Below are 19232 nucleotides of genomic sequence, written 5' to 3' on the forward strand. Positions count from 1 at the left end.
TTGGCGGATATCAAGCTAATCTATTAGCCAATGCATTTGCTATAATTTTATAGTCTGTATTTAAAAGTGAGATAGGTCTATAAGATGTGGGTTTCAGCAGATCCTTATCCTTCTTAAGAATTAATGTAATAATTGCTGTTGAAAAGGATTCTGGTAGAGTATGGGTCTCCTCAGCCTGAGTCACAACCCTCATATGATCCTTAAATTCTCCATAAAATTCAGGGAGGTAAACCATCATCTCCTGGTGATTTATTAGCCTGTAATAAGCCTTGGGCTCTTTCAATTTTATCCCTAGAAAAAGGGGCATTCAATTCTTCCTGATTTTGTTGACTCGATTTGGGAAGTTGTAAATTAGACAAGAAATCATCAATTTTCAGTGAGTCACCCACTGATTCTGATTCATATAGTTCCGAATAGAACTGCTTAAAAGTATCATTTCTTTCTTTTGGCTTATATAAAATCTTACTTTCCCCTGTTTGAATTGCATTTATTGTTCTGGAGGTTTCTTCCACCCTCAATTGCCAAGATAGTACTTTATGGGTTCTCTCTCTTAATTCATAATATTGTTGTTTTGATTTTAGTATCATTTTTTCTATTCTATAGGTTTGTTTTGTGTTATACTCTAATTTTTTATTTAATATTTTTTTATAATTTTCCACTTGTTAAATTCTGGCAGTCTTTTTCTAATTGTGTTATTTCTTTCTCCAATTCATTTAATTCTGTTGCATATTTATTATTTATACCCTTAATATATCCAATTATCTGTCCTCTTAAGCATGCTTTTAATGTGTCCTATAATAAGAAATTATTGTCAGTAGAGGGTGAGTTCTTCTCACAGAACAATTCTATTTGAGCTCTCATAAAACTGCAAAACTCTGGTCTTTTCAACAGCAAAGTGAGAGGTACAGAAAGGGGTTTCTGTGGCAACAGGTGAGATTTAAGGATGGTGTGTTGCCTCCCTGGTGCCGGTATCCAGGATGTCACGGACCGATTGCAGGGAATCCTCAAGAGTGAAGGTGAACATCCGGAAGTGGTGGTACATGTCGGCACAAATGACGTGGGGAAGAAGAGGAAAGACATTCTACAGCGTGACTTCAGAGAACTCGGAAGGCTGAAAAGCAGGATTCCAGGGTGGTTATCTCCGGTTTGCTTCCAGTTCCCCGTGCTGGAGTGGGCAAGAACAGGGAGATAATGGATCTGAATGTGTGGCTGAGGAACTGGTGCAGGAAGCAAGAATTTACATTCTTGGACCACTGGGGTATGTTTCGGGGTAAGGATGAATTGTACAAACGGGACGGGTTGCACCTTAATAAGCGGGGCATCAGCATTCTGGCAGGCAGGTTTGCCTCTGCAACACGGGTATGTTTAAACTAAGTAGTGGGGGGGAGGGGATGAACTGGAAACATAAGGATGGAGATAAAGGGAAAGTGAGAATAAGAAAAGTTAAGAAAGACAGCAGAATCAACAGAGCAGAAAGCTCAAGAAGGGATCATGCAGTATGGCCAAGTGAAATAGGAATTGATATGGGAGGTGAGGGGAGTAATGAATTAAAAGTATAATATATGAATGCACGGAGTATAAGACATGAAGTAGATGAGCTTGAGGCTCAGCTGGAAATTGGTAAGTATGATGTTGTGGGAATAACAGAGACATGGCTTCAAGCGGACAGGGCCTGGGAAATGAATATTCAAGGGTATACGTCCTATTGAAAGGACAGACTGATGGGCAGAGGGGGTGGGGTGGCTCTGTTGGTGAGGAATGATATTCAGTCCCTTGTGAGGAGGGACATAGAATCAGGAGACGTAGAGTCAGTATGGATAGAACTGATAAATTCTAAGGGTAGAAAGACCCTAATGGGAGTTATCCACAGGCCCCCAAACAGTAGTCTGGATGTAGGGTGTAAGTTGAATCAAGAGTTAAAATTGACATGTTGCAAAGGTAATGCTACAGTTGTTATGGGGGATTTCAACATGCAGGTAGACTGGAGGAATCAGGTTCGTACTGGACCCCAAGAAAGGGAGTTTGTGGATTTCCTCCAAGATGGATTCTTAGAACAATGTACTGGAGCCTACCAGAGAGAACGCAATTCTAGATTTAGTGTTGTGCAATGAACCGGATTTGATCAGGGGCCTTGAGGTAAAGGAGCCATTAGGAGGTAGTGACCATAATATGATAAGTTTTAATCTACAATTTGAGAGGGCGAAGGGAAACTCAGAAGTGTCAGTATTACAGTTGAAAAAAGGGAACTATGGTGCTATGAGGGAGGAGCTGGCCAAAATTCAAAGAAACAATACCCTAGCAGGGATGACAGTGGAACACCAATGGCAAGTGTTTCTGGGAATAATGCAGAAGGTGCAGGATCAGTTCATTCCAAAAAGGAAGAAAGATCCTAAGGGGAGTAAGGGGAGGCAATTGCTGACAAGGGAAGTAATGGACAGCATAAAAATAAAAGAGAAGAAGTATAACATAGCAAAGACGAGTGGGAAGCCAGAGGATTGGGAAACTTTTAAAGAGCAACAGAAGGTTACTAAAAAGGTAATACGCAGACTTTCAGAAAGCCTTTGATAAAGTCCCACATAGGAGATTAGTGGGCAAAATTAGGGCACATGGTATTGGGGCCAGAGTACTGACATGGATTGAAAATTGGCTGGCTGACAGAAAACAAAGAGTAGCGATTAACGGGTCCCTTTCGGAATGGCAAGTGGTGACCAGTGGGGTAACGCAGGGTTCAGTGCTGGGACCGCAGCTGTTTACAATATATATTAGTGATTTAGATGAGGGAATTAAAAGTAGCATTAGCAAATTTGCCCATGACAAAAAGCTGGGTGATAGTGTGAAATGTGAGGAGGATGTTATGAGAATGCAGGGGGACTTGGACAGGAGCTGGGTGAGTGGGCAGATGCATGGCAGATGCAGTTTAATGTGGATAAATGTGAAGTTATCCACTTTGGTGGTAAGAACAGGAAGGCAGATTATTATCTAAATGGAGTCAAGTTAGGAAAAGGGGAAGCACAATGAGATCTAACTGTTCTTGTACATCAGTCACTGAAAGCAAGCATGCAAGTACAGCAGGCAGTGAAGAAAGCTAATGGCATGCTGGCCTTCATAACAAGGGGAATTGAGTATAAGAGCAAAGAGGTCCTTCTGCAGCTGTACAGGGCCCTGGTGAGACCATACCTGGAGTACTGTGTGCAGTTTTGGTCTCAAATTTGAGGAAGGACATCCTTGCTATTGAGGGAGTGCAGCGTAGGTTCACAAGGTTAATTCCCTGGATGGCGGGACTGTCATATGTCGAAAGATTGGAACGACTGGGCTTGTATACTCTGGAACTTAGAAGGCTTAGAGGGGATCTTATTGAAAAATATAAGATTATTAAGGGATTGGACACGCTGGAGGCAGGAAGCATGTTCCCGCTGATGGGTGAGTCCAGAACCAGAGGCCACAGTTTAAGAATAAAGGGTAGGCCATTTAGAATGGAGTTGAGGAAAAACTTTTTCACCCAGAGAGTGGTGGATATATGGAATGCTCTGCCCCAGAAGGCTGTGGAGGCCAAGTCTCTGGATGCTTTCAAGAAAGACAGTAGAATCAAAGGTTATGGGGATAAGGCAGGAACTGGATACTGATTGTGGATGATCAGCCATGATCACAGTGAATGGCAGTGCTGGCTTGAAGGGCTGAATGGCCTACTCCTGCACCTATTGTCTATTGTCTATTGTAAAAGGATTAAAATGCCATCTATATAATATTTTTTGTTTATCAGGCATTTCAATTGATAAAATGAAAGGTCAGATAGTAGTCTAGCGGCATATTCTGTTTGAATGATCCTACTTCCTAATTTAGCTGATATTGGAACTCAGTCAATTCCAGAGTAGGAATCATATTGTTTTGAATAGAAAGAGTGGTCTCTTTCCCTTGGATGCTGCCATCTCCAAGCATCTATTATATTCAAGTCCTTCATGAAGGCCAGGGTGGTTTTTGCTGCCCTGACCTTCTCGACTTTTTTAACTGATCTATCTGAAGTTGGATCCAGACAAAAAGTGAAATCTCCTACAATTAAGATATTTTCATGTCCTTGAACAACTTCCAAAAAAATATTTTGGATAAATTTCTCATTGTCATAATTGGGGGCATAGAAATTCAGAAGTGTCCAGGATTCTAAATATATTTGACAATTGACCATAACAAATCTCCCGGCCGGATCTATGATAGTATCCTCCCACTTCACTGGCAAATTCTTCCCTATCATTACTGCCACTCCTCTGGCTTTAGAATTAAAGCAGGACGCTATTACTTGACCAACCCATCCTCTCTTTAATTTGTTATGTTCTGTCACTGTAAGATGAGTTTCTTGAAGAAAGGTAATATCAATATGATTTTTTTAAAGATATGCCAGGACCTTTTTTCCTTTTTATCAGTCCATTTATCCCATTAACATTAAGACTTAAAAATGTAATTGCTCTATTCATAGTTATCAGATTTTATTGGTTGATAAATCCTTCCCACAAAAAACGTATAAATTAATCCCACTTCTTTGAGTGACTCTGAGATATTTGGTGCCATTCTCAATAGAGTATGGAAATAGAAAGGAAACCAAAGAGGAAAGAAAATAAAAGAGAAAAAAGAAAAAGAAAGGGAGAAAAACCCTCCCAACTGGCGCTCCAAGTCCACGGCGTCTTAACCCCTCTTACTGTGGGGTCTGATAAACATCGCACCAAAGATGGACATTCTTTAACATATAACATAATTAATCATTTTTTTTAAAAAAAGAGACAAAAAAGTTATCCACTGCCCCAATAAATCCTTAATTAAACATCTGTAAAAATAAATTATATTCAACACCCGTAATTACTAAATATCTAACAAAATCTATAATGTTGAAAGTAAATATCTCTAATATAGCAATATATCCCAATAAAGAAGAGAATTTAAAGAAACTTACTAAATATAACCCTAAATATTGTAACTCAACGCATATCCAGCATACCAAAAATTAAACATATCAGAAGATAACATCTATATAATCAAAGCTATTCATACTAGTTATAACAAAATTAGATGAACTATATAGTTCTTAAGTAGTATAATTCAAAAAGACCATCCATAATCAATATTTTAAATCATAATAGTCTTCATCCACAATCATATAGATTCAAAGTTCAAGATTATAATGTTGTTAAAATTAATGTATATTAATAAAGAAAACCAAATAATTTTCTTCATATATTTTGTCCAAAATACATCTTTCTAGGCCTCTTATTCCAGAAGAATATTCTGAATCATGATGTCTCAGATATTTTTTAATAAAGTTTATCGCCTCCTGGGGGTAAGTAAAAAATTTCCTCCCTCCATCCGACAGAGTAATTCTCAGCTTTGCTGGATATAATAAAGAATATTGAAGACCTTCACTCTTTAATAACCTCCTTGTTATGTCAAAGTCTTTCCTTTTTCTTAACAAGGCCACACTAATATCTGGAAAGAAGAATATCTTTCTCCCTTCAAATTCTAGTAGGCCATTTCTCTCTCTGGCCTCTATTGCTGCAGCTCGTAATACTTTTTGTTCATCTTGATACTTCAAAGAGCGTATAAGTATAGAGCGCAGCCTTTGCTCTGGAGGTGGTCGGGGGATTAAAGTCCTGTAGGCTGTTTCAATAATTAATTCTTTGTTAAAATGCTTTTTCCCCATAACTTTGGGGATCCATTCTTGAAAGAAAGTTACTGCGTATCTTCCTTCCAATCCCTCTTTTAAACCCACTATTCTGATATTATTTCTTCTGCTATCGTTTTCAAGGGAGTCCAGTTTATACATTATTTTTACTTTCTCAGTTCTCCAGGGATCTTTTTCTTTTTCCAGGCTTTGTAATCTATTCACAATTTCCTTCACTTATTTTCTAAATCCTGGGTTCGCAAATTTAAAGATTCCAAAATCTGCTTCATTTCCTTAGATTCTTGCATGATAAGGTCTAAGTGACTCTCGAATTTGTCCACCCTACCAGTTAATGTCAGGACTGGATCGGCCAACTCATGAATCACGGCCGCGAGGTCACTACCCGAGCCGTCACCACGTCGCGCTGCCGACATCCTCAGACTTTCCACAGGCTCAGAAGAACTATCCGACGAGCAGGCCTCATCACCATTGCTCCTGTGTCCCTCAACTCCAGACGCTCCCAGAAATGCAAGGCCGGCAGCGATAACGCCAGTAGGATTTCCACGATTTCTCCTTTTAACCATTGCTTTTATTAAAGTTATATGAGAGCCTTATAAACAGGTTGTAAAGAAGTTTTTGTCGGAGTTATTCAGGGAAGCTCCCGATCAATGGCACGACATCACGTGACCTCACACCACCAGCTTCTTCCAATTTATTCTGGATCGATTTCTTGCGTTCTGCTCAACCTTTTGAAGGTCGGTCATTGTTTCGTCTCTCTGGATTAATTCATCTGTACATGACCGTAGTCGTGGCTCGGAACGTGTTTGTAGACTGGATATTGAACTTTTTACTGTTGGACTTCGGCCGCATTCCACCGAGATACAACACTGGGCGGCACGGGAGGTTGTTCCTGCCTGTGGTCATCGAACATGCAGCTCCTCCCGTGGAGGGTCAGACACCCTGAGCCAATAGACTGGTCCTGGACTTATCTTACAGCTGGCATAGTTTGCATTTTGGTGTTTGATTGTTTGTGGTTTTTGTATTGCTATATTTACGCTCTATTCTTGGTTGGTGTGGCTATAATGCAACCCAATTTCCCTGGGGATTAATAAAGTATATCTATCTATCTATCTATGAATTACGTTTCCCCGTCTCCACTTTGACGAGCGTGAGCTCCAATTCTTCAATGGTTGTCCCGGGCTCCAGCACTTGCCTCACATCATAGTCCGCCAAGGCGAATCCAAACCCTAGGCAATGATCCACATACGCCAAAACTCCAAACACCTCCACATCCCCCATGGTCTTCCTCATGCCCCACGGGAAGGTTGCAGGGGCTCCGGATATGCCCTGTGGCATCTTTTCAGACAGAAAGAATCCTAGGGGACATATAACAGCCGACTTCTCCTTGTCGACTTCACTCATTGGGATCTGGCAACATCCACTCCTCAGATCCAGCACATTAAACCACGTTGCACCACACAAACAGACCATATCATCTTCGGCCCTCAGGGCCGTATTCTGGTCAATGACAGCGCGCCTGTTCAGAGTCCTATAATCCACACACATGCTGCCTACGCCTTCCACGACTACAGGGTCCAGTCGTCGCGACCCCTCTCTCACCGAGGTGTCTTTAGCAGTGAACTCCCTTCCCTCATGGTATTTCGGAGCGTCTACTAAGAGGGTCTCAACCTCAGATACTTCCCCCAGGCTGTACCACAATTAACTCTCGTCTAAATTCGGTATTGGCCCAAGGCTGCTACACACATCCTCACAAGCAGCTCGAAACACTGGGTGCACAGACAATGCCCCCATGAACTCCAGTTTCACTGACCAATAATCCTCTTCTGGATAATCACTGGCACTGGTACCCCAAATCTCCAGTGCCCTTAATGTTGTCAAGGATAAATGCTTCAGAAACCGGCTGTAAAATGAACTGTACAATAACTTGACCTGTGCCCCGGTGTCGAGCATAGCTTTAGCATAGCTTCCATCTATCCGTAACAACTCCCTCTAAGCCTTCAGGAATAGGGTCTTTTCCTTTCGGAAGTTCCTTGGTACATTGCTGGGAACATGCTCCCCGAAAGACTGCAAGCCGTTCCCCCCACTGGGCCTCCACTAAGTTTCTCGACACCTCTCTGATCAGCTGAACAAGTGAGGGAGGGGCTGATCCCCTTATATGATCCCCCTGGCACTGCAAGCAATTTAGCTGCCCCCCTAGCCAGAGAAGATACACTGAAAGCTTTTCCCCATCTCCTGACACAGGTATGGAAAGCCCCCCCAGCCGCTGCATTTTACTTCCAGTCGAACCAGATGCATTTTCCCCCGCTTTCAGATAACTGGCAGCTGTCACTATAGGGTAATTGACCCTGACAGTTCTAACAACGTCAACAGCCGCCTACTCAAACTTTCAACCAATCCCTGTCGCTCACCATCATCCGAGCACTGCCACTCATCTGACAACTGAGAGATCTGCCCCGCCCATGTCTCGTACGTCTCCACCCCTTTAGGGGTGGACAATATCCCAAAAGCCAGGCAGAGCCTGCCATAGCTGGAACATTTATTCGCAGACACTACCTCCGAATCAGACCACTCTATCCTCTCTCTCCTAACAGTATGGACAGCCCATGGTCCCGCCTCACCCGGGGCACCAATAGACACCGGCAGTCTCACCACCAACTCGTCAGCGCTAGTCTGAACTCGAACAAAGACCTCCGGGGTACCAACAGCCACCCCACCCAACACGCATGCAGTAATAACCAGCAATCCCACAGAGAGACACATTACTAACCGCAATCCCACAGAGACACAGCAGCACTGATTTATACAGGGCAATCACACAGCACACCACTGAATCAAATCTCAGACGAAGCCCCCAAATGTAGCCCTCTGGTAAGCCTCAGGCTCACTCAGCTCGTTCCATCTGGGGGAGCAGCCTTCGGCCCCGCCAAACTGGGTAATCAAGTTTGTGTGGATGCTGTGTGATGTACCCCACCCCACCAAATAACAGACTATACACCATATGCGATTAAATGATTACACCTTATACATCTTACTGGAACTATGTAGTTAATGGAGATAAAATATAAAAGGAAAATAAAAGGTGCCAAACTTATCAAAGTTCAACCACTTTGTGCACACTGTTGGAGCTCAATTAATGGAGTCTTCTTTCCACCATTCGATCCCCTCTGGCCCCCTCGACCCGTCGCTTGGGTCCAACCATGGTGGTTGAACAGAGCGCGTCCAGCATGTCCAGGCCTTTTTGGTTCTCCTCCCCAAAACCCTGAGTCTCAGACTCCCGCTCAGGGTCAGTCCCACCACCCAGCTTACAGCATTGCATCTCCTCTCTCTGTCCCCATCCGCCTTCTGCTCCAAAGCCCGCGAAACACAATAGCTTACAGGCACACAAGAAAGAATAACATCTATCCCAATTGGTTCCCAACATGGAGAGCTTGCTGCAGATTTGACTGGGCCTAAACTCATCTGAGTTTAGAAAATCCAGAGGTGATCTTCCTGACATGTCCAGGATTAACGCAGTGCTTGACAGGGTAGATATGAAGATGACTTGTGTATCTAGAACAAGGTGATTGCTACCTCAAGATAATAGATTGGGACAGAACTGAGAAGAAATCTCTCCATTGAGAGGATGCTGAATCCTTGGGATTTTCTGCCAAGTATGGCTGTGAAGACTCTGCTGAAACATAATTCAGGATGAATCAATAGAAATGTAAATAGTGAATGAAGGAAGACACGGTTTCCTGGTGCAGGAGAGGGAGACTATAATCTCAACCATTAGTTTATGGATTGGCAGTACAAGTGGAAGGCCCATTCCTTTTGTTCTGTTTGCCCTCTCATTCCCCTCTCCACTTTCTCTACAACTGTTCAGTTGTAGTTCTATCCCAGTTCAAGCAGAAGTTCATCAACATGAAACATTGTAAATCATTTCCCTTTGCACACAGATGCTACCTAACCTACTGGTTATTTCCAACATTTACTGTTTTTGTATCGGATTTCTCCCAGGTGCACAAAGTGTATTCCTTTCAGAAAATAATTCATTCAACATAAGATCATAACAATTACAGGAAAAGGCCACTCAGCCCCTCATTCTCAAAGGTATCATGGCATCACTCCCCATGCTACATTGACGACTGCATTGGTGCCGCTTCCTGCACCCATGCGGAACTCGTTGACTTCATCAACTTTGCCTCCAACTTCCACCCTGCCCTCAAGTTTACCTAGTCTATTTCTATTTCTGACACCTCCCTCTCCTTTCTCGATCTCTCCATCTCTGTCTCCGAAGACAGCTTATCTACTGACGTTTATTATAAACTCACTGACTCTCACAGCTACCTTGACTATTCCTCTTCTCACCCAGTTACTGGTAAAAATGCCATCCCCTTCTTTCAATTCCTCCGTCTCCGCCACATCTACATCTGTTCTTACCGGTGTACAGGAGGCAACACCGGGAGCACCAGATACGGTAGATGACCCCAACAGGCTCACAGGTGAAGTGTCGCCTCACCTGGAAGGACTGTTTGGGGCCCTAAATGGTAGTGAGGGAGGTGGTGTAGGGGCAGGTGTAGAACCTGTTCCGATGCCAGGATAAGTGCCAGGAGGGAGATCAGTGAGGAGGGACGAACGGACAAGGGAATCACATAAGGAGCGATCCTTGCAGAAAACAGAAAGTAGGGGGAGGTGGGAAGGGAAGGATGTGCTTGGTAATGGGATCCCGTTGGAGATGGCAGAAGTTACAGAGATACTTGTGCTGGAAACAGAGGCTGGTGGGGTGGTAGACAACATCTACTGACCACTCTCATTAATCTAACACCCAGACAAAAATCTCTATCAAGTTAGTAAGACATGACCTTCTCTGCACCAAGCCATGCTGGCTCTCTCTAATTAGGCCATGTGTATCTAAATGCTCACATTTCCTCTCCCTGAGAATTTTCTCCAGCAATTTCTCTACAACTGACCGGAGACTCACCGGCCCATAGTTCCCAGGATTTTCCTTTGATCCCTTCTTAATTAGAAGCACAAAATTAGCCACTTATCAGTCCTTTGGGACTTTGCCTGTGGATAGAGAGAACAGGAGGATACCGGTCAAGACCCCAGTAATCTCATCTCTTGACTCCTTCAATAAACTGGGGTAATCGCGCGCAGCTCTCCGGTGAAATGATATTGTATCTGTTAAATAGGGGCCGTGGACAATTCTGATCTGATGAAGACAGACGTGAGAAGCAGAGGAACATCTGGAGAAATTTCTGAAATGCCGGTTCGCTGCTGTTGTTACTGTGCAATCGAGAATCTCCGGAGGGTCGGCCCCAAAATCGTCGGCTTTGCCTGCTGCTGGCGACCGAGGCGGAGGTCGAAACGTTCGGATAGAGATGATGCTCGGTACTCGATGTCGGAGGGCCGATCAGAGCTCGAAGTTTTCGGATGACTCAGAGTCGGACTGTGGTCGGGCATGGCAGGGAGAGTTCTCTTCCTTCTCCCGTCTGCGTGAGATGTGGGACTTTTGAGAAACTTTGAACTTTTTTACTGTGCCGCGGACTGTTCTTCATCAAGTTATGGTATTGTTTCACTGTTGTAACTGTATGTTATAATTATGTGATTTTGTTAGTTTTTCAGTCTTGGTCTGTCCTGTGTTTTTGTGATATCACACCGGAGGAATATTGTATCATTTCTTAATGCATGCATTCCTAAATGACAATAAAAGAGGGCTGTGTGTCCTCATAATCTAATAATAATAATAATAATCTAATAATCTAATCTCATCAGGTCCTTGGGAGGAAAACAGGAAATGTACACAGCATTAAATAAAAGAATAAAAAGTCCTGGAAAACTCAGCAGGTCAAGCATCAGCTTTGGAAAGAGAAACAGATAACATTTCGGGTCTAGCATCCTCCATTAAAACTGCTGAAGAGAAATAGGTCAGTGAAAGCAGCAGAAAGGGAGGGAAAGTGCAAGTGCTTGAACAAAATAAATGTCTTTGGTAGAGCGAACTAAAATGGTTGTTTAGGGGTATTTGAACTCCTTTGTCTCTGTAATGTTGAAGCTTGGAGACTGGAGGCAGGAGGTTTGTCTTAGAGTTGCGAGGGCCGTCCGTATATGTGGTTGGCTGAGAGGAAGGAAATGGGCTTGTTTTCTCTGTTGTTGCTTTATTGCTTGGGATGTTCTGTTTTGTTGTGCTCTGTGTTGTTCTGCCAAACATTGTGGCCATGTTATGTTGTCGCTGGAATTTAAAATAAATCAAAGAAGCAGCTCACACTCTCACCTGAGCTTCAGGTTGAACTGCAAGCAACCAAGGAAGACAGTTGAGAAGAGAGGAGTTTCACTGGAGAATTTATTTGGGATTTGCATGCCAATAGCTGGGGATAGTAAGATAACGTCATATCTATGCCATACTTCTCCACTTCCAGGAATGAGAACATCATAAAGCAGACCGTAATCTGAAATTGTTGAGTTCACTTCTGAGTCACAAAGACTGAAGTGTGCCTCGTCAGAAAATGAGACCATGCATTCCCTTGACCTCTTTTTTTCCTGTTGTGTTTCCTTTATAGTTATGTAATAGTTTTCTTGCCATTTCAGGAAAAGGTATTTTATTTGTCACATCTGAGCTTTCTTTAAAATCTGTAAAAAAGTACAACTCGTCCGACCTGACTTCTCAGTGCTACAGTACATGCCGAAAGTATTGAAGAAATTTGAATGTTCAAGAGTCCTGAAATAAAGCTGTTATGTGTTGAAAAAGAGTTTATTAAAAAAATCATAGTTAAAAAGGTTCACAGCATATTGTTGTGATTTACATTAAACAAGAATGAAAAGTGAATTTGACTCTGACAACAGACTTTGCTTGAAACTACTGAACATTGTTTTCACTGTTGTACTGCCCAGTTCGAGCCACTGATAGACCTCGTGGCAAATTCCATGAGGGATCCATCTTTTTCTCTGTTCTTAGTCACACCCGGATCACAGAAGAAGCCAGCGTTGATATGTCAGTTAAACCTGGTGCCTGGTTTATTAGCATTTCATCTGTGGAGAGATCACAAACTGCTGATTCCAGGAGGGAACCATCATTAGAAGAGAGAAGTGTGGGAACTTGAGCAATGTTTGAAATTGTAGAGAATAAGGAAGAGTGTAGGAATGTGTTCTGGTGGAGACTGAGAATGGAACGACATAGATGGTACCAGTGGTGAGGGCTTGTTATTTGCAACTGTTCAAGCTGCACAAGCGCAAATATGATGAGATGATTGGGGACGAGAAAGGGAAACACAACACTGGACTGATAAGACAAAATTCATAAGTATAAACATGAGAAAGTCTGCAGATGCTGGAAATCCAAAGCAACACACACAAAATGCTGAGAAAGTAGGTCAGGCAATAACTACAAAAATGAATAAACTGTCGACATTTCAGGCCAAGACCCTTTTACAGGACTGAAAAGGAAGGGGGAAGATGCCAGAATAAAAAGGGTCAGGGGAGGGGAAGGTTACAGGTAAAGCCAGTGGGTAGGAAAGGTAAGCGACTGGAGAAAAAGGAATCTAATAGGAGAGGAGAGTGGACAATTGGAAAAAGGAAAGGAAGAGCAGACCCAAAAGGAAGTGACAGGAGGTGAGAAGAGGAAAGAGGCTGGAGGGGGGAACAGAAGACGAAGGGAAAGGGAGGGAATTTTTTGTTACCAGAAGGAAAAATCAAAAGTCACACCATTAGGCTGGAGGCTACTCTCCTGTGGGGGCGTGGCTTATTCTCTTTGTCGAAAGCTGCTTCCGCCATGATTGGATGGTTTGGAAACAGCAGCTGCTTTTCCCATTGGTTGGCCACCTGGTGTCAAGTTTCAAATATCCCGGGTATAAATTAGCACGTGGGGGAGGCTTGCTGTCTTCTCCTTTGTTTAAGGCAAGAGGTGCACATAACCATTGGGTAGATATGCTGTGCGTGCACTTTTAACTAAATATGTTTGTTGAATATTCAGCTTTGTAGTTTCTGTAACTTGGGGGAACATTGTTGTTTGGGTGAAGTTTTGCTGTTTAGAAATAAATGATTAATATAATTATTTGCAGTCAGTGTTTTCTGTCTTGCCAGACTCGCAGACCTGATTCATGGTTACATTCTTTGAGCAGCAACACATTTCTTTAAAAGGCTATTCAAAAGAGAACACCCTCCCATATGAGAGACACAGAGACCCAGGGTGGACAGGCTTCGGAAGTCTTGCTAACTTACTGATGGGTTATGGAATGCCAGTGGATTGGTCAGACCAGTTAAATTTTGCCAGGGTTGAAATGGGACATCACATTGTTTCCATATTTTAATCATTGGATTTTCTCAGGAGAAAGGATAGCAGCAGGATGCTCTCTGGCTCCTTGCAGGGATTGTAAGGAATTAGTATAAAATGAGAACATCTCTGAAGAATGAGGTCGAGGACCTCATCATTATTGATGGCCCAGACTTAAGCTGCAAAGTTAGAGGCTAAGAATATCGAGCTAGCTTGTCAGCTAATGAAGCAACAACACTTAGACACTGCCAAGCTGGTTGGCAGCCCGACCTTGTTAAGGTTTAATCTTTAATGAGGCGGGGTGATGATCCTACTCTGGGGCTGGGAGATGGAGAGTTCTGGCTAGAAGGTGAGGATGGGGAAGAGGGAATAAAGTGAAGTTCTGGAATTCCCTTTCAATGATCACGCTCTTCAATGGGTACCTGAAAGAGTAATGGCCAGGCCGGTGATCGTCCGCTCCCATGCCTGCCATGGGGAGCATAGGACCGTGGCTTCTTCCTCTCAGTAGGAGGAGGGGAGGAGAATCAGCAATATGTGGGGATAGTGCAATGGCCCTTCGAGGCAACAGAGATAAGGGGATTCTCTGCGAAGAAATTGGTGAGTTCAGGGGATAGGTTCAGAGAATAGCCTGCGGAGTCTCTGGCCACATGGTTATTGAGGATATGGGATGAAGGAGGTACTAGAGTGAGCCTATCGAACAGAGAGAGAGGTGCTTTAATGAGTTTCTCATCCCAACATAACGTATCACTATGGTATTGAGTAATGGCAGCGGTTAGTTTCGGTATCCCTCTCTTAATGAATGGAATTTAAAACCTCAAGAAGAATAGAGTACAGTAGAGAGGGGCAGTAAAGTTCTATGCCAGTGGGCTCTTATTTCAGAATTATACCGTGATAGTGGTAGCCCGTCAGAGGATGTGGAATTAACTTTTAGAATGATAGGACATGTGGTGAGGGTAGCGGTGCCACCAAACAAAATGAATAGTGCTGTCTTTAATAGCACCAGCTGTTGGTCGTCCTATAAATATATTGCACAGTTTAGAGTGGGTAGAAGAGGGTGCATAAAACCTGGTAAGGAAGTTGGATAAACAGACAGGGAGTGGGAAATCCCGCATGTCCCATAATTAAGTGCTTTTAGCTTTGCTCAAAGCTGGGAGCTCCGGATGCATAGATGACCCCAGTAGATTTACAAGTGAATTGTTGACTCACCTGGAAGGACTTCTGGGTCCTGAATGGAGGTGAGGGAGGAGGTGAATAGGCAGGTGTAGCACTTAGGCCGCCTACTTGGATAAGTGCCAGGAGGGAAATTAGTGGGAAGGGATTAGCGGGAATCACGGAGGGAGTGATCACTGCAGAAAGCAGAGAGAGGGGTGAGTGGAGGTAAAGATTTGTTTAGTGTTTAATGAACAACTCACAATTGTTACTGGCAATGCCCCGCAAGTCAAACAGCAGATGTGGAGGGAGAAGTTGAGATCACAACTATAACTGCTGCTGTCTCATAATTCCAATGAATGTACTTTGCCTGTGCAGAGTCTGCATACTCTTACTGTGAATTTGTGAATCTCCTTGGATACTCCATTTTCTTCCACATTCCCCAAAGCTTGCATGTTTTTTTGTTAATTAGCCATGATAAATTGCCCTAAGTGTGAAAATAAGTGGTAAAATTTATGAGAAGTTACCACAAATGATGGGTTTTGATATTTCTATAGCTGCTGAGGTCACCAGAGTATCTGCCCAGCGGAGGAATACTTTGTTCTAGTATTGACGTGGGACATGGGAGTTGGTTCTGGTTCAGATGTGGGAAAGGCAGCACGAGTGGTGAGGTTGTCAAGGCAGCAAGAAAGGGGGATTGTGAGATTCTGGGAGTGGGACTGACATGGCCGGAGACTGCAGAATTGTGTCGGTGAGAACGCTAATGGCTGTCTGCTGACACTGGCTGTCCACCATAAGAAGGCAAATTGCAGACATCTGACTCATTTTGTCTGTGGTGAGCTGCTGAACAGTTGCTGCAAGTGATTACGTCTGTTCCTCCAGCTGAGACTGGGCTCGTTAAACTGAGATTATCCACCGCATTGCTTCAGTAAATTTTCACAGAACTGATTCGATTGCCCGTAACTTATCCACTACATGGCTGATGAATCTCAGAGCCAACTTCAGCTGTCCTCTGTATGCTGGGTTCATTTTGTCTGGTTGTGACCTGCTGTCAGAATGTTTGGATATGTCCCAAGTGCAGAGAAAGAGACACTGAAGTGGGTCAACAGTTCACTGACCTTAATGAGAATTGTTGTAGAATTGTTAGGCCAGCAGGACAGCTAATTAAAACTCTCAAACTGAAAGAAAAATGTCAACACCAGAGCTGAAAGCAATAGTAAATGAATACCACTGCTTTGCAGCATCAGTGGAAATGGTAGTTCACTTTCCCAGACAAGAAGGATGGTAAGCAGTGAGCGTAACGTTTCTGTGCTGTTGCTTGGCTCAACAAGTGTACAATGAAAAGAAGGGAGTTAAATATTACAATAATGAAACAGTAATTAGCTGGAACATGCCTATTCACAACTGGAATTGCCAAACCTGTTGCGGAACCCACCTGCAGGGCCACATGGATCCCACTACAGAATTGGAGATTCTAACAGGCTTGTCTCTATCTCTACAACTTTGACTCTCTCCTGGTGAACACAGGGACAAAGAGGTTAGAGTTGTTCCTAATAAGTGGGGCTTTCAGAATAATATGGATTGAGGGAAAGTCTGATGATTCTGATAGTGTTCTCTGGAAGGAGTGTTCTGCAGTGTGGGATTGTGGGGAATGACATTTCACCTTCTCCTTTAGATTACTCATTATAGTGTCTTTGTGTGACGGCTGCAGTCACTGCAAACTGGGATCACCTGACGTAGGAACTTTAGTTTCAGGAAGAGACATAAGGACTGGAGAGGCAGAAACAAGAGAAAATCTGCAGATGCTGGAAATTGAAGTAATACACACAAAATGCTGGATGAACCCAGCATCTATGGAAATGAGTAAACAGTTCATGTTTCAGGCCGAGATCCAAAACATCGACTGTTTACTCCTTTCATGGATATCACCTGGCCTGCTGAGTTCCTCCAGCATTTTGTGTGTAGGACTGGAGAAAAGATGTGTCAAAGAAATGGAAATTAATAAAATTTATTAACATTTACTTTGTTCTTTATATGAAAGATAAATCCAGAAAAGGAGATGTATTGGACCCATGTGCTTGCTGATGGCTGCAGGTTAACTTTGGTCTGGAAATACAGGGACATCTACCTGGATACGGACATTAACACTGAAGGCAATGCTATTTGATAGCTTCACCTGTCCAAAGAGCATAAAACTTATCTGTAAAGGGGCAATGGGTTTCCATCACAATCACCATCTTTTTTTGTGGAATTGCATGGAAGATTTTGTTGCCAATGACACCGGGCACCTTTGGGGTCAACAAGGTCCTAAACTGCTCAGCCATGTGCAGCACTGAGAAACCAAACTCCTTCACTGGGAGGAAGTGCAGCAGCGTCCCTTAATAGATCACAAATCAATTCTACCTGATCACCTTCCCAAAATGAGAAATGCACTTTGCTCCCTGAAGAAAGGATGATGTAGAACTATGCGTGGAGCCCGTGTCTGGAACTTTATGAATATCAGCAATAAAAAATGTTGTTGCTGGAAGTGGATCATTAATGGAACATTTTTTCCAGTTGCATTGTCCAACTACAAACAAAAAATAATTCGATCTAGCAATAGCAATTCATGATTAGGGACCTGATATTATACAATGAGGGACAAAATCAAATTGACAGATTTTCCAAAATTATAGTCTAAAAATACATAAAACTCATTTGGCCACTATTGCAATACTCAATGCATTTAATTTGAAAAAGTTGGAATTCTGACAACTGTTTCAATCTGAGATTAAGGATTAGTTCATTTCTGTGCTCAGCAAATGCCTCACCACCACTGTGGCCTTGAATGTAAAAGAACTTTGATTACTACTATGGATGTACAACCATGAGAATGCATTACTACCATGGAAACATGAAAGTTAGATAAACACAGGGGTGGGATTCATGAAGAGAGGTGATAAGTCATGTCTGGGTCTGATTCAATGGTTTGAGCTGGTGCTTTTGACATGTCCCGTTCCGTGAAGTCCGCATTCTGGTTCACGGTCTGGTTTGTGGACTCTGGACTCCAGGTCTTCCGGCTGTCCCTTGTTTCATTTGGGCTCAATCCTAGGCACCTGATGCTTGTCCTGGGGCTGGGAGTATAAGTGGCCCTGGGGTCGAGTGTGGGTGCTGGTTTGTCTCGTCAGTATTCCCTTGGAGCAATCTGCTAGTGGAAGGCTAGAGCAACCATTTGTGATTTCTAGGCCTGGTTGGAGGACCACCGCTTCATGGAACCTTGTTGTCTCTAGTCAGGGCAGTCATCGTGGTATGGATTCGGCTGTTTCTGTGGCCAGCTGAGTGGCCGTCTGCCACTCTTAGCTAGATATCGATTCGGCTGTTTCTGTAGCCAGCCAAGGCTGCTGGCGACCCCGAGTCTCAGAGCCACCATGGATTGAGCTCTCTTCCTGTCCTTGCCTCTGTTAGGTAAGCAAGGGCATCATTGCCTTTACCCTGTGTTTGGATCTGTCCCTTCCTGTTCTTGCCTCCATTGGGTAAGCCAGGTCATTTCTGCAATTACCCTGAGGCTGGACTATTCTCTTCCCCTCCCCATATGAATCCCTGACAATTTCCTCAGAGGATTATCTCAGCAATTGACCTCGGCAGTCATCCCGGTCCCATATCCTAGTAAGCATCCCAGCCCAGCATCCAAGGAAAGGGCCTGGCCCTGCATTCCAAGGAGGAGTACCTCATCCTGCCCAGGAGTACCTCGCCCAGCCCAGTGCTGGAGATTCCTCGTCCTGAGCAAGCCACGTCCTTGAACCTCAAACAACCCAAGCCTCGAAGAACCCAAGCATCGTCATGTCCTTGCCTAGTTCTGGGGTCCGAGCCCAAGTCAAGACCCAGGTTCTAGGTCCTTGTCCAGTCTCTAGCTCGGAGTCCAAGCCCAGGCTCCTAGTTCCCAGTTCCTCGTCCTGGTCCTGCTTTCCTAGCCCAAGTCTGTGTTCCTGTCCCAGCACCTTAGTCTGTATCCAGTCCCATCCCTAACTCCAGTCCAGTCTAGTTCCCAGTACTTCAGTGTCTGTGTCTTGCATTTGGGTACACCTTCAACGCCCACCCTATGACAGAATGAACCAGCCATACATGGACCCAGCAATGCAGACACTGTCGTCTAACTCTTGTCATCCTGGGTTCCCTTCTGATTGAATACCCTCC

At 43.6% G+C, this 19232-nt stretch overlaps 1 pseudogene; it reads left to right on the forward strand.

The window, feature by feature from the left end:
- Positions 1-15783: 15783 nt before the first annotated feature.
- Positions 15784-17645, forward strand: LOC140197052 (alpha-1,4-N-acetylglucosaminyltransferase-like; annotated as a pseudogene).
- Positions 17646-19232: the final 1587 nt, after the last annotated feature.

This window comes from Mobula birostris, chromosome 4 (assembly GCF_030028105.1).
Source record: "Mobula birostris isolate sMobBir1 chromosome 4, sMobBir1.hap1, whole genome shotgun sequence".
Lineage (NCBI taxonomy): Eukaryota > Metazoa > Chordata > Chondrichthyes > Myliobatiformes > Myliobatidae > Mobula > Mobula birostris.